A 16,865-nucleotide genomic window follows, 5' to 3' on the forward strand; every position below is an offset into this window, starting at 1 on the left:
AGTGTAATATTGTCTCACAATAGTAGTCTCTGTAGCACTGCATATCAGTAGCAAAGTGTTCAATGGTTATCATTAATTCAGCGTTCTCATTTGAAGGAACATAGCATGTTTTCCCTCTTGCCTTGTTGTTACCTCTTCAGACTAAACTTGGCATTATGTTGTACTTGTGAATGAATGAAACCTTGTTGTTCATTACTATGAAACAATATTAAATGTCATGTCAGCTTGAATTTAAAGACATGCAATACCAGCTTTCAGCCCTACGAACAGTTTCTCCATGTTATACTTAATGCATTATGCAGAAGTAGAGTGCTGATTGCTGTTCAGTCTATTGTTCAATGACCTAGTTCTGTGCTGTGCGTACTAGACATAAGAAGAAAACTTTAGAAGTTTCTCTCCTGCAAGATGGTTAGAAACTTGGAAACGTTCTTAAGGACAAAACATATCTGATGGCCTTGACTCCTCATTTGCTCCACCTCCAAATACTTCTGCTTTGCAACGTGATTATTTTTCAGTTATCTTGTAATAAATAATAAATTCAATTATCTTGTAATAAATAAGTAATAAAACCCCACCAGGCCAACAATGGAGGAATTATTTTGATTCCTTCAGCCATGGATTTGTTTTTAATTATTTTCTGGTTAATTTGCAGAGGAAGACAAGAAAGCAGAATCTGACACTGGATTTGTCACAACATGCAGCTGAGGCATTCCAGGTACTAACTGCATTTCTGTAAGTTCCTCAGAATCTTCCAATTGTTCAACAAAAACTCCGCATTTTATATTTGGTTATCTTATTTTCTTCTGCAAAAACTGTGGTTGATTAAGGAGCTTACATATACAAAAGAACTCATGAGAAAAGAATTTCAAATGAAATGTGACTGCAGAAAGGCACTGCAATACTAGAGGCCCAATATTTTACTGAAAGATATTATGCAATGTAACAATTCACCTGAATCATCAGGATCGGATTTGTTTTACTGGTAGACAGAATAAAAAAAATGTTTGTCAAGGATTCTGCGTTCCACTGCAAAGGGCTGATTTGCAATTGAAATAAAAACAAAGAGCAGTACTAAGAAAACAGCTTTTGGCACACATATTGTCTCTTCCAAAATATTTGCGCTAAAAGCTTTTTCTTAAGGATGTTAATACAGCACCTGCAGTATTCTTGGAAGAACAGCCTGGAAGTGTGTTTCGGAAGAAAGAGAAATACCTTTCTGCTATAAAAATCAACAGACTCTGCTACATATCAATATGCACATTTAGAATATATTTCTAGTCATTCATTCTCTTTGATTTTACCAGAAAATATTCTGTTGAAAAAAAAAAAAAAAAGGAGAAAAAAAAAAAGAGAAAGTTTCTGAAAGAATATCAATATTTTGACATGGAAGGAGAGAAGGGAAAATTACATGATAAGGTTCATGAACAGTAAAATGAAAGCACTTATACCATAAGAATACCTGCTCTTGTCAAACAAAGGAGATGTATTTATAGTTATTTCTTAACCCCCTCCTTCTAATTCATAAAAAGCTGTAACTAGGCTAGCAATATTTAAGTCTTTGAAATGCCTTTTAAAGTAATTCCTTTACTTGCTTTTTTACTGAAAATGATGTTCATAGTGATTGTAATTTTTTTTTTCAATATTTGCATTGGGTTTAGACAAATTCAGAGAACCGTAACAAATAGAAAAATGTTCCTCAATACTAATAATTATTTTATCCAGTAGATGCCTTTTCAGTTCCATGGAATACAATAAATTCATATAAAATCTATTAGTGGAGAGAAAACTTGTTCCATTAGGGTCCAATCCTTTTTTATGGGATTTGTCTTTGCTCCCATCTTGAATTCATCCTAAAGAGAATAGTTACTTGTGCTAAAAATCCTTTAAAAGTATACCTTTTTCCTAGTATGAGCAAAGACTGAGAGGAAGATTGATTTTGTACATAATATTCCTATATGAACAAAAAAAGACATACCTTCATTAAAAGTAAATGGTTATACATAGCTGCACTAACAAACGTGTTACCTACACATGGATTGTGTTTGCTCACATGTACATTGACTACTGGAAATATTGCTACTTCCCTAACCTACATTAATAGAAAAATTTGGTTATTTTACAATAGAGCGCACTGCTGTGGACAGTGGAGGTGTTTTGTTACCTGTGAAAAAGCACTTTGGGCCTCTAATTTCAACTGATTTTTTGTACTGGCTATGGACCTTATACTGTACAGTCACATAAAGTTTTCCAAATTATATTTCAGAAAAAAGGTTTAGGACACAACACGGACAACCCTTTCTCATTACTAGATCAACACAGAAAATTGGAGATTGCACTAGAAAACTGAAAGAGCTTCCCAGCACAATTCAGATCCTTTGTGCTTCTTTATATGTTGAACATGCAGTAAAAATAATTACTTCTTTAAACTGAGAAAAAGAAGAGAAAAAAGATTCTTCTTAGCAGCCAAATCTTAATTTTCCATTCTATGACATGATTAGGCACTTATTTATGTGTTGTCAGTCACAAACATGGAGAAAACGTAAAAGTTATTGAAAAAATTAAACTCTGCTCAACTGTCTTGCAGGACTGTTGGTTCTCTAAGTGCTTTGAAATTATGATGTATGAAGTAGATGTTGCATATTAAATAAAGATATTTAAATTATAAAGCCCCCGTTAGTGAGAGCTGATGAATGTTAAATGTTATGAGCCACAAGGCTGTGGCATCCATCATATTCACATATTATCACAGTCAGTGATGGAGCAGCCCCAGTGATGACAGATCGACTGTTAGATAGCTATCCCTTTTTTCCAGAGTCGCCAAGCAAGCCTTTCAACCCCTTTGGCATTATTTTTAGTTTTGAATTAAATTAGCAACTTTTCTGTCACGTTCTGGCAGAAAGTATTAATTCTTTCTTCACGTGTGGAAGGTAAAAGAGTGATTTAGTGAAGCGAGGAGTAAAGGAAAAGGAAGCAGTAGCCCTTACCTCTGAAAAGGCTGCAAACTTCAAATGACTAGAAACAAATATAAAATTGTGATCTTGTGAAAGAACAGCAATGAAACAGTAAGCACACAATAATGGCTTTTCTCTGCACTTAGATAAAAGCTGAATTTTTGATGTGCACAGTATATTTTCATAAAATTTTATATACTATGTTTTATACACTTATTGGCTATTCCATAATAATGTGTGTGCTAACAGTAAAATTGCTCTTAAATTTATGTGTGTTATTTATATGTTCCCACGTAACAATGCTTTTTGTTGTAAAAAATATTCTGTTTATTAATGTAACTTTACAACCACTGCATCCAAGATCCGTGGTAAATTAATGACATTTTTATTATTTTATAGTGTCATTAAATTTTTACTGATCACTCCATCAAACAGAAGCAATAAAGGCCATAATGCAAACTGGGACACTTAGATCAGGGGAGCAGGAAGGCATTCCATATAGTCTGAAGTAAACGGCTTGCTATAAATGATATTTATACCATCTTTAAGGATGTGAGAATACTTGGACAAGTTTGGCAAAACTGTTTCTGTAGTACCGTGGATTGTGTACTTAAATAACAGTTTACTTGCCAGCAAGACAATTTTTTTTTCAAACCATATGCGAGAAGATGACTGATTGCATCCATCTCTTGAAAAATAATATACGAAATGTAATAATACACTGGGCACCCCTCCCTTCTGGATTACCAAGACTGATCCGACTATACCCATGCCTCAAATTATTTCAACATGTTTGCTTTTTCCACATCTGAAATGTATGCTTAGTCTGAAATGGAAAATGGCATGCATGCTGATCATTGTGTAAAAGATTTAAAATATATATATTTTTTGCAAACAAATACTTTTTATTTAAGTAGACATGTTTGGACAATGATGTAATACCCTTTATTTCAATAGTCTAGCATGGAAGCAGTTACCAACACTAATTTAAAGAGCCAGTCTCTAGAAACTGAATTAATACAGGTCATTCACAGAAGCCCCAGAGCGTGTGACTGAAGGGGTATTATTTCTTCTGAGGACGATATTTTAGTTAGGATGACTACAAATAATCATCACATGTTGTCTTTACGTATAAAAAGTATGTCAATTGAATTATTCCATACTAAATGTTCTAGTAGCTTGTTTGTTAACTGTGATCTATTCCCTTCATGTACTATGGACAGTAAACAACAGGCAGACAACTTATTATATTCGAAACGTAAGAAGGACATTTTCAGCAGAACAAAGAGAAAATGGTTCCCAGTTTGAATAAAAAGGAATCACAAAACCTGCCCCTGACCCCCGCAAAGCTGAGATACAAATGCCCCATGTTTTTCACCTTCTTCCTACTTTTTTAAGGGCTAGGTCTGAAAAGTTAAATTACCTTCCACTTAGAATCTTTTGCAACATCTTGGCACAGCAGGGATAATTACAAATTGACTTTCAGCCTTATCTCTGGATATTTTAGTTATTATGGGTGGGAAGTTTAAACATTAACTTTATTACAACAGTGTCAATCATCCTACTGGTGTGCAGGCATGCAACTGCTGGAATTCTTTGGATGGCAAAGTAGATAAACACAATAGTTGAATTATTGTTACAATTAGAAGCAAAGCCTTTGGTTCTGCAAACCTGTGGTGAATATCTAGAACTTGTTTTCAACGTCATAGCAGCAGGAGTTGCTCTAAGAAACCAGAGAAATTACCAAAGCAGGCAAACTTATTGTAGGAGTGCTGATATTTTAAGATACTACAAGATACACAATACATCTTTCCGAACCACTGATTTACAGGTCGCATGAATGAAGGATATTCTGAGTTCTATGATGTTGATACAACCTGACCTTACTTTATTTTTCATGTAAAGTGAAATAACTGAATTCAAAGATCTCAGGAACCAAGAGGGACAGTTAGCGAATTTTCATCCTGACATACTGCTGTTTTCAGTTTTTGAAGGCCCCTGTGTTCTTCAGAAACTGTTCCAGTACTATCTTTGTGTGCTGAACATACAGTGTGGACTAGCATCCCTGCCACAGACTCCAGACTTGTGTTGCATGGCAGTGCCTCAAAGCAAATAGCTTGCTTGAAAAGATGCGGGGAGAGAGAAACCACTAGGTCCCCTTTTATATGTATTCTTCCATCTTAAAGGATAACTGAAAAGTAAAAGGTTAAAAGCAGATAACGGAATTTAGACTAAAATTTCTTTGCCTGACTGGCAAGCCTCAGCTGGCTGCCACGTGACAATGTGACATATGCAAGACCATCACAAACGGAAAATACTCCGGAGCTGTTCAGTAACAGAATTTCATAGTGATTGTCTTTCTTCTTTTAAGACCCAGGTTCTGGTGTCAAAATAGAGAATTGCAATTTCACCAAAATTTAAAGTGTCTAGAATACAGTTTGAAACTGGAGTGCTGAAGTCAAGAAATTTCAGCAGATAAGTAAATGCAAACCCAAACAGCCTACATGTAAACACTCTCTTTAGCTAATTATTTTGGAAGCCTCATTTTAAGGATCAGAATTCCTAGAGCCTCTGGTTAGCGTGAACCTTAGCCATCCTGAAGCTCTGAACACAAATGAGAAGGATTTAGATGAATCCCCTGATTATTGGGAGCATTCAGCACATACTAAGAAGTTAATAGACCTCAGTGCATTGAAGCATGCCTTTAAAAATAAGTGCATGAATTTAAAAATATTTTTAAAAGCAAAAAAAAAAAGGTAGAAAATGTTTCCACCTAAGTAGGATATTATCCTCTCCTGCACATGAAGTATTGACATACCTGGCATACCCATAACTATTGCCACACTTGCAGGCACTCCTAAGCTATGGATCTGTCCTGGTTAGATTACTTTCAACAGGATTACTGCACTTACTGAGCCCCTTTAACCAAATGCTTTATGTCTTTGTTCATATGGTTTTAATATGGTTTTAACCAATTGCAAGGTTATTTATAAGTTTGCAACTCCCCAGTAGTTAGAGTTATGAAGCGTTCAGACTTAAGCATATCCAGTTGTGTGGTAACCCAACTACTGCTTTCATGCGGTTTCCAACTTTTTATTCATGCACAAAGGCATGATGCATGGCAGTATCTGAGAATTTTCTGATTAACTCTTTGTTTCAGCAGCAAAATCATACAGCAGCCTACAGTAAAATTACACATCAACTGAAAGGTAAAGATTAAAAAAAAAATGTTAAAAAAATCCCACCAATTGTGAGATTCTACCTTAGACTGATGAGAAGTCATGAGTCCTTGAAAACAAAGGGACAATCAATTAAATTAACAGCTGGTAAATTTAAAGCAAACAAAAGTACTTACTACTTCACACTCTGCGTAATATGGCTGCAGAATTCACTAGAGGTCAGAAAGAGTCTAAAGCTTGGGCTGCCACTTGTTTTTAAATGAGCTGGATAATTTTATGACTGTTAATAACATTTGTAGTAACACATGCTAAGATAATCAAATCTCATGTTCCAGAGTGTAAGCTGTTCAACTGCTGGGGTCAAAGAGAAATTCCCTCGTTCTTTCTGCTGCTCCCTTCCCTCCTGACCAACATCCACAGATGATTAACTGGGAGCCTTCTAGGGAGAGAAGTTAATTTTCTTTTATAACATCAGGTATCACTCACTGGATTTAAGGGAGACTGGTAAATGGTATAGACCAAATCTATTTATCTTGTAATTAGAAACAATCTGAATGCAACCATTGATTTTTTTTTTCTTTTAACTAAACACATACATGTGTGTTTTTCAGAGATAGAAAAAAATAAACACAATTTACAATTGACATACACTTCTAGGAAATAGAAGAACCGTTTTTTGGGGTTTTTCTCTGTGCTGTAAAGTGAGTAACAGAAGCAATTCGATAGCTACATTTGGACCTTAAGAACAGCATGCAAATTTTTAGCATTAGAGTTTTGAGAATACTAAATATTATAGAGGAATAATAATATATATTTTGCTGTATTTCAGTTTAATGTTGCAAATGGTTGGACCTTGTCAGTTATGGCCTATTTTCACCAAGTATTTAAAAATGGAGACATTGAAATGCCATAAAAGTGTACAGAAATACTTTTACCAAATTTAGACAATGCCATGATTCTGTACGTATATCTTCATGCTTCTCCAAACTTTTCTGTTTGTTACTGAATTTTATTAAAAGTATTTTCATGCATTAGAATCAGAACAGAATTTTGAAGATCAGAGATCCGGTTACTAGCCTCAAAACTGTGAATCTCCTTTTGTCTCAGTCATCTAGTAATATATTCCAGGCTGAAAACACAGCTTTAGCAAGAAGCCACAGCAGTATAACAACCAGAAAAACTATTCTAGGTTCAGCACAACAATTTTTTTGGAATGGAAAAAAAACAGGCAGAAAAGAAGTCACCAATTTCAATTTCATTGTGGTGTTCTGCTAACCTCAACAGCACAAAGCAAATTCAGCTGCCCTCCACACAAAGTTGGGAAAAGAGAGGTCTTTAAAAAATCCAAAACACACACACACACAGAGACATACACACACAGCACTGGTCAAACATCTTGAGAAGCAATATGATGTTCTTTTATGAACGATATGGAAATGTAAGTGCATGCAGACAGACACATATATATGTTTGATTTTAAACCTATGAATGTGAAGAGAAAGATAGATGTTGTTCTCATAGATACTTTCATCCCATCATTTTACAGCTGTGCCTTCTGATAGGGACATGTCAGATATTGTGACATGATCAAACAATACTGGAAGAGCTGTAATAAAAATGGACCACATGATGCAATAATCATTTATCGAATAGCAATAAATGTACTTTTTCTACTCTATATGTGGGTGATACTTATAAAGATTTAAAAGCAAGTATTTCAAATATTCTATTTGCAAGTACTTTTACAATTAAAGAACTAAACTTCAGGGAAAATCTGAATCAGAGTTTTGTGCATTCTATTACGGCAATCTTTAAACATGTATAGTGTTGTATATTATAAGTGTAGATTCCAGTAGCTCCATTAGGATAAATTCTCCAGGGCTTTGGAAGTACAAATATCTAACCCAGATACTCTGAAGGAGTCACTGGGGGTACCTACCCCTTTTGTTTATCTCTATAAGCAATGCAGGCCTCTAGACATGGCTGTTCCATCCCATTTTCAGGAAGACACCTGAAGTAGTTTAAATTGGTGATGCAAAAGGCACTTGGGCTTAAATGTTCATATTCATATTTAGAATTAGAAATGCAATCAAGGCAGTTAACAAAATCCCACCAAATGCTACTGTTTTCAAGTCTATGCCTTGCCTTGTGCTGGATGTAATATATAATTGCATAACATGCATATATAAAGTAGGATTTTTCTGGATTTATCAAGATGATATATTTTTTTTTATTTTGTAGCATTTTAAGTATACTTTTTCAAGGCTGCATTTTGTGATAGTTGCTTATATATTACTCTGTTTATACTCGGGCTTTTTTTGTTATATTCAGAGAGAAAAGAAACATATCACTATGGAATAAGGATGGGTGACAATGGAACAATGATAACAACATCATTATGCAGTGTTTTGCCACTTGTACCCCCATCACTGCCATGTTTTTCTCTGATTATTTCAGCCTCAGGAAAATGCACTGCTTACTGTTTATGTCAGGAAGGCAAGATTACTGTTTGCATGATTACAATATCAAGTGTGATGTACATAATGCCTGTGATAATATAGATGTACCCCACAACTAGCTTCTGTATTTAATCTTCATTCAACAGGAAAAAAAACAAACCAAAGCAAAGCAAACCAGTGAGCTGCAAATTCTTGCAGCCTCTTACAGGCCTTCATCTTGTAAGGTGCTGAGTACTTTCACTCCAGTCCAACAGAGACCTCAAGGACAAGGACACTACTTAACTCCAGGGGAATACTTGTGTGCTTACATTAAGAATGGATTAATATACTTCACTGAATCAGGGCCAAAGCATGTAGTTATCATATGTTTACACTGAATCTGAGAATAAAAATCAGACAACTACTTTTCAGGCTGAAAAATATGCTTTCTCCTTATTGATTGCTCCTTTTTCTTTTTGAGACAGGTAGGTTGAAGGTATGAAAAAGAATTATTCTTGTTTAGGAATAAAACAATAGAAAGTCAAGTACATAGTCCTGTAATGATTTATGCAAGTGGACAAGACCTTGCATTAACCATGTCCTAGCTGAAGGCAAAAGAACAAATGCCTAACAGTAAAACTGCTATATTTACTTCCTTATCTTTCCAATACAATCAGAACTAAGTTGCTCATAATTTATGTTTTTAAAATCTGTACTCAAGGAAAAAGCAGCCCAAACTGGATTTATGAACACTATAAATTCATCAAAACAAACAAACAAAAGCAACTGATGAAGTAGGATAAAGGTTCTATGTGCTACATCCAACATGCAAATGCAGGCACATATGTATTTCCTGGAAACTGGAGAGATTTACATCTCTCAGAAGGAGTAACTCTTCCATGCAGGAAGTATGAATCAAAATAATGCAAGAGAGAAAGCGTACCTTAAAAGAGTAACTGAAGGCTATGCATTTTTTTTCATGCAGAATCCAAGAACCCTTACACCTGAAACCATCTTAAATGCAAAATGAATACCTACAGGCTGAAGAAATTATGTGGGTTTACTGCTGCAATATACAAAGACAAAACTACTAGTCATCTATAGCTAATGCTACTGGCAAAAAATCCACTCTCTAGCTTTTCATTTAAAGTAGAATGACTTTATAAACATTGTTTTTATCATGAAAAGCTTGTTTCAAATTTCCCACATAAGATATCCATTAAAGTACTCTTCAGCTCAATGCAACAATGACAGTTTAGAAAATGCTTTTATACCTTAACAACCAATCTTGAATGGGAGTTTCAGAAGTAGTGTTTTCACCCACAGAGCATATTAGCCACTTATGTCCCACTTAAGACCTATTTTTGACCTCATTTTCAGCAGTAGCATAGACTGGGTCCTAATACATCTCTCTGCATTTAAAATTAACTTTTTCTGTCCTTTCCGCTATCCTTATCCATCCACCCCAGATGACATATACGGAAAAGTTCATGCAATTCATTGAAGGAACATTCCAGCTCCTGATTCCAGTGGAAGATTTTTGCTGCTCTGTGGACAAATAAAATCTGTGAGTAAGAGGGAATTTCCTGTCTCATACCTTCCTTGCTCCTTTGTATCCCTGTACACTTTATAACTGTGGCTGTATTTTCTAGCTGTATCTTACAGGAAACGGAATAATAATGTCCTGGGGAAGCAATCAGTATTTTGGAGCTTTTTACTACTATATATGTAGACAATCATAATACCTACCACTGCGCATTAGCAGTGCCCAAACCATTTTGAGAAGGAGGTTGGTAACAGTATCTTCAGGCACAGAGAAGGGAAATTATTATCTTACGGTTACCCAGAAAGTCAATGATTAAGCTGAGAACTGAACCCAGGACTCCTGAACATTAGGCCAGTCCACTGGCTGTTATGCCACACTGCCTCTGCCGTAAATCTGTTTGATGGATTTTTCAGTCATGGAACATTAAAGGCTCTGCTCTTTTCTAATGAATATGTTTAAAGAAAACAGTACAAACAAAAGCAAATGTAACACTTAAATTATCTGAGACCTACTGCTTTGATGTTAGACTTGGATAAAGGATATCCTACTGGAGACCTATGTACACTTATACAGACTGAAAAATATTTTAGCCAGTACCACTAGCTGGCATACTGGTATCTATTTATGTCTGAAAAGGGAACATAATCAGTTTTAGTTGGTTAAGTACAATCTGAGCCAACTTTTATATTATGACCAAAAGCTTGGCAGTGCAGTAGCAGTGGCAAGTAGCAGAAAATTGCTTACAGTGTTATTTGCCAGATTACTTCAACAATTTACATTGGGTTTTCAAGAGAGTTTGAAGTATTAAAAACTTAAGACTTGGAAAAGCCTTGGACTGTGGATTTTTTTTTCTAGTTGCAACAAGATGCACGGGAAAGGGTTATGATACAGTATGGCTGACTAAATAAAGCACTTTTTAATATAAACCACCTGGAACATTTAGGAGCAGTTCAGTTTGAACTGTTAAGATTTTTTTTTTTAATTGAAGATCGGGAGAACCAGTAGATTTAGATTAAATGCTCAACCTTTCACATCTACTTGTTTAAGATTCATGTTGACATTGTACTAAATATGGCCATACAGTTTGTATTCCAGATAAATTGATCTGACTACAAGCCTCACTCTTTAGTATGATTCTTACTCCAAGATAAATCAATATTTAATATCTCCTGCAACAGCCTCAGTAGATAATTTTAAACCTTTTCTCCATCCCATTAAGTTACCTTTGAAAATTCTTTATATAAGGCTTCACAGATGACTTCTAAAAAACTAGTTTATGAAAAGCAGTCTGAAATTCATTAATTCAGATGGAAAGGGTTTTTTAATCTTGCTGCATTGTGCTGATCTCTAAATCCATCTCTGTTTAGCTAATTCTCCTGCTCAGCTAATTTGAAGAATAAATAAATACTTCCTGTAAATCTGTAACACAGATTTTATCCATGAAGAAATATATCCTTCTACTGCTTTCTATATGGGACAAGATATCTCTAGGGTGTGGACTTCTGCAGAAACAGGCTGACCTTGGGAGGATAGGTACTCTGCATCATCAGGTACCAACCTCCACCCAGCTCCAACCCCACTGCCACATCGGCTAAGAAAAGCAGTGATAAGCAGCAGTATGTTGGGCTCAGGCATCAGTCACATCCCAGCCTCCATTCTGAACATTAAAATCTACTATCTGATCCCTCTCCCCTCCCCATCCTCCAAGCTGGTGGAGCAGTTAAGAAGAAGGAAAAACATCTCTTCTCCCTCCCTCAAACCTCTCCTATGGCTAAGGGCCCCAGTGGGATAGGAGTCTTTGATATCAGAAGAATGCAAACAGCAAGGCTCAGGTTTGCTGCTTCTTAGGGTTTAGAAACAGAGACATAAGAGGAATTTCAAATTATTATATATTGGGAGAACTGAAAGGGATGATGCCAAAAGGAAGGAAAGAATTATATACTCTGGAGCTATCTGGGTTTATATCCACCATTCAAACTATAGGAACTTCATATTCCTGTCTGTACTCTCCCTTACTCTTATTTCCTACTCTGTGTTACATTCAAAGTGCAGTTTCATGGACGCCGTACACAGCTGTGAAGTTCTGTCCCATCCTTCACCCTCCAACCTACTGGTCCACAAGCCTTTAAATCTTCTGATTCAGTTATTTATGGGTTCATGCTGTGACACTCAAACAGTGAAATGTTCCAGTTTAATAAAAGAGGAGGGGTGATTTTTTGTTTTCAAAACCATGTTTTGTTGCCTTTACAACAGACTTGCTCAAATAGCTATGTCCCTGAGGGGGGAGTGAGCTTCAGCCGGGGTTGCTGAGAACCTCTGCACTGGAGGGGCAGTGTATGGAACCTAGAAAGGCTCTTGCCTTTCAGATCTATTAAAGATCTTCATGTCAGGGGCTATACCTGCTTTGGTTTGATCCAAAGCAGAGCCTAAAAGGGTCTGATCCTAAAGAAGTTATTTCATCACTATCAAAATAGAAAAATTAAAAGAAAAAAATAATGTGATTAACTTACAATGCAGTTTTTAATTTTATCTCTATTACTTTGCTACCTCCAAGCAATCAAAAATGTGATAAATCATGTATTTTGCTCATGAAAAATCTTCAATGTTTAGGCTTGATTGTGAACTTAAATCCAAGTAGCAACAAGAATATAGTTGTATAGAGAATATACCCACTATACAGCAAAAATCTGTGAAATAATATTCACTTTTCACCATATAAGATACTAGTGGGATTTCTACCGTGGAAATTGTGTGCCATTCTATTAATTAATTAAGATGCAACACACAACAGCAATATGGGGATGTTGTTTTCATGAAGCACTACAAGAGTCCCAGCAAGCGCACAGTGAGGGTGATCAGCAGGGAAGAGAGCAGCAGGGGAAAAAAGGAAAGGAGACCCAGGCTAGCAAATCATTGCAAACACTGCAAGAAAATTTCCCTCTCTCTCATAAGAGAATGATAGAGACCTTCATAAGAGAATGATAGAGACCTCCACTACCTAAACCATAGTCTGCACCACATCAGGAGCATTCCTAATACCTCGGGAGCGAAATCCCAGAACAGTTGAAGGATGAATAAGTAGTGTGGGTCCTGATTCAGAGAGGCAAATGTGCAAAATCCATCCTTAACATAGCAAATGCTTTACATTAGGAGACCTTAAATGGGGTCACAAACAGGAAACTGGGTGCTTTTCTCTCCTTTTAACTGGATTGTTTATGTTCTCCTAACACGTATTCCTAGATAGCTACAGTAACATGGCACAGATGGAGATAAAGGGAAATCACTTAATAAATCAAGTAGTACACTTCATCTCCTTCTTCCCTTATAGAATAACTCACACATTTGCTACAAATCTCCCATACTGCAATTCACTACTTTTGTCTGTCCATGGTAGTGACTATATACTGATAAACTATGGATGGCTTTTGCACTGAATGGAATGGAAATCATACATAGCAGAGGATGCTATTTAGTGCAGAGGACTGATAGGTATCCTGGTCTATATATAGTCAGTCTATGACTGTGAATATTAACTCAGCCCATTCCTTGCAAAGAAAGAGAAAAAAATAAACCTTGGGTGAAGGAGGGTGGGAGCAAACTTTGCAGGAAAATCTTTCTTGTATTTATAAGTTTTGGGTTATTTCTGAAAGGAAACTAAGAGTTGACGTACACTTCACAATGACACATTTGTCATGATGTAGTGTGATCTGTAGTGAGATATTGGGGAATAAAACACAGGAGTTATACAAAGGTTATGCAGGTAATCCCCTGATAAAGTGGAATCCCTTGGGAGGAAGAGTGCAGCTGTATAACCTAATCTTATTCATGAGTATTCAAAGAACCTGAGTGGCCAGAACAGAACTCTGGCAAGGAGCTGGCAACTGAATATGTTTCGGCAGCCTGCTGAACCCTTGACAGACCAAGAAGTTTTACAGTACATGACATGTCAGTGACTCACTTTGTATACGGTTCTAGTGCGAATCCTCTCAGTGATGGCTTCTATTTGTACTGGCATCCAAAACACAGCAAAGAGTGTTCTAGTGCTTTAGAAATGGAAGGGAACAAATCTGTGAAAGTAGGATGCACTAAGCAAGAATCTCTATGTATACGAAGAAGATAGTTCATCTGAATAGAAGCGATATAATGAAATTGTCACATAGCAATTAACTCAAGGATGCAAAGAAAATGGCGGTGAGATAAGAATGCATCCATTGCCTGCCATCTCAAGAAGCCTTTGGCAAGATAACAGCGACAGCATGCACCCAGCTACTGATCAACACAGGTCTGACATTAAACCACATGTGTCCACTGCTCTTAGTGGCTGCTTAATAAATTGCTTTGGAATGGGTGGAGGTGAAGAGATCTTTCCAAAACCTTGTCTCAATGTTATCCCTCAGTTAATGAATGTCAGCAAGTGGAAGAGAACAGAAATTTGATATGTTTTTCCAGCCTTTCTCATAGAAGCATTTGCAACATGTTAAAGGCCACAGGCATTAAAAGTGAAATGCTGGGAAATGAATGTTGTCTGTAGATTTTTAGGATGTAAGCTGGGCAATTTCAGCTTGTGGGTTAGGCATACTTTAGGTTTTTAAGTAGTGTTGTAACAGCTTACTATGACTTGAACATGATTTTAGTACGAGTAATCTGATGTTGAATATCTTTTATTACGCTGTTACACATTTCCAATTGAGATAGACCTGTTTATGGAGTTAGTGTTATGTGACTACAGATGGACAAGCTACGTGCAGTGAGCAATTTATCCAACAAATACAGTCTGTCTTATCTTTTCAGACTACCCCTGGAGGATCAGCAATTTCTATACGCATATAAGTAAAGTGTCAGTGTTCTAACAATCTAACTTTTGAGTTATGCATAAACTATGCACTTAAATGTTCAGTAGTTTGCTGCTTGTGATTTATGATGTAGTTGGTCACCTAAGACAAATTATATTGTTTTCAGTGCCTGACTCAGTGATAAGTATTGCAACATTGCCTTAAATTACCTGAAAAAAGCAACTGGAAATTCTCTCAGCTAAAAGACCTCCCAGGTAGTGGAAAGCCTTTACTTGTAGCTATCAAGTCCTGCATCCATCAGCTTCAACGCCACAGAAAAACTGATGTGCCTTCCTCTGGCATGCCATTGGTAGCAAAAAGATGGCAGTGGTAAGGCATAAGGCCTGCAGGACCCCTAGATTAAATTGCTGCAGAGTTCACAGAGTTGCTGTAAAGATCTATAATTAGCATTGACACTGTATCAGGGGCTGGAAGAGCTCCCTGATACTGCATTCCTCATTTGGTCAGCATGGAGTTTGAAGCGGGTGGTACATCAAAGCCTCTGTTTTTTATGAACAGGGGTGAGTAATTGGGCATAAACAGCAAATGCCTAATTCTGCACAAATGTCCATGTTAATATGCAAATACACCCGTAGAAATAAAAATCTGTTTGCGTGAATATTTGTGAAAAGAAAACAAAGGAAGAAATAAGCATGGTCAAACTCCCTTAATCAGATTTCAAACAAACATTTGCAAATACCGTTTTGCGTTATTTGCTCAAGTCCTTTAATGAGAGAAAAGAAGCCATTTTTACCTGCTACTGTACTTATTTTTTGTTTGAGGTATAACAGTTAAGCCAGCACAGAGTAGTGTATAATCCCACAAACCGGCAGCTAAGTAAATATACTTCAACAACACGGAGTGTATTTCAGTTTAACATACCTATTGATGCAGCCTAATGATACTTGAGAAACAGGATACATTTTTAATTTTAGAAAGTAATGAAGTATCAGAGAAAGTAGTCCCAATTTATCCTTGCTCTTCTTAATCTACTGCAGTTAAGAGAGTTATATTGGCAATGCATTTGCTGTTGTGAATTTACTCAGAGGAATACACAGAGCTTAGAAATAAACAGCAGTAACTTTTGTGGATGTGTCTGTGTCTAAGTGTGAAATAATATGCAAATGTATTCTGTAGTTCTCAGGACAATTGAAGAAGGGATATGATAGGATTGTGCAGCTGCCATTTTGACCCACAATTTAAATCAATGAATATATTCCGGTCCTAGCAAATTTATGTTCAAACAATAATTTTCAACCTATCTTTACTGTTTTGTGGAGAAGCATAGTATGGAATGCATTTCAGTATATATCTGCAGAGTCTCCTGAGTAGCTTGGGAAATGTATTGTACATAAGAAGATACAATCATTATGCTGTTAGCTTCACCACAAAGACGCTATCCTTTATGGCAGAACATCATCCTTTGGGAAAAATTATCCTTGTTGGTTTGTGCAAATTTTTCAACATTCACCCTTGGGACCCATTTTAATCTAATTCCATTCCTTTGGGATTTTCCGTTGCTCCAAGATTTAAGGGAGAAGACCAAAACAGGGCAAAGCTTTTATCCTTTTCATAGGAAATACCCCACACAAGTGAAAAAGAAGTGTATTTGCTGTGTTTTCTTGAACTGGAAAGTCAATAGAAGAACAGGGCCAAATTCCCCTATTATTATTAATAATAATAATGATATCATTATTATTATTATGTCTATTATTATTATGTCTATTATTCTCATCATCATCATCATTAATGAGGTCTAAAACCTGCATCTAGGCAACCCCTGGAAGTAGCCCAGACAACAGAAATAAAAAAAAAATGTTGTGTTCTGTGACAATACAAGCATGCTGTTAAGCATAGACTGTGGCAAAAACTCTTGTAGCCAATATTCAAATGCAAATATAGCTATTAATACCAAAAGA

At 36.1% G+C, this 16,865-nt stretch overlaps 1 protein-coding gene across 12 annotated transcripts in view; it reads right to left on the minus strand.

The window, feature by feature from the left end:
• The window catches only part of SOX6 (SRY-box transcription factor 6), a 375,871-nt gene that overhangs the window by 35,945 nt on the left and 323,061 nt on the right, over window positions 1-16,865 (minus strand). The gene's annotated exons all lie outside the window — the stretch shown is intronic.

Source organism: Falco biarmicus, chromosome 10 (genome assembly GCF_023638135.1).
Source record: "Falco biarmicus isolate bFalBia1 chromosome 10, bFalBia1.pri, whole genome shotgun sequence".
Taxonomy (NCBI): domain Eukaryota; kingdom Metazoa; phylum Chordata; class Aves; order Falconiformes; family Falconidae; genus Falco; species Falco biarmicus.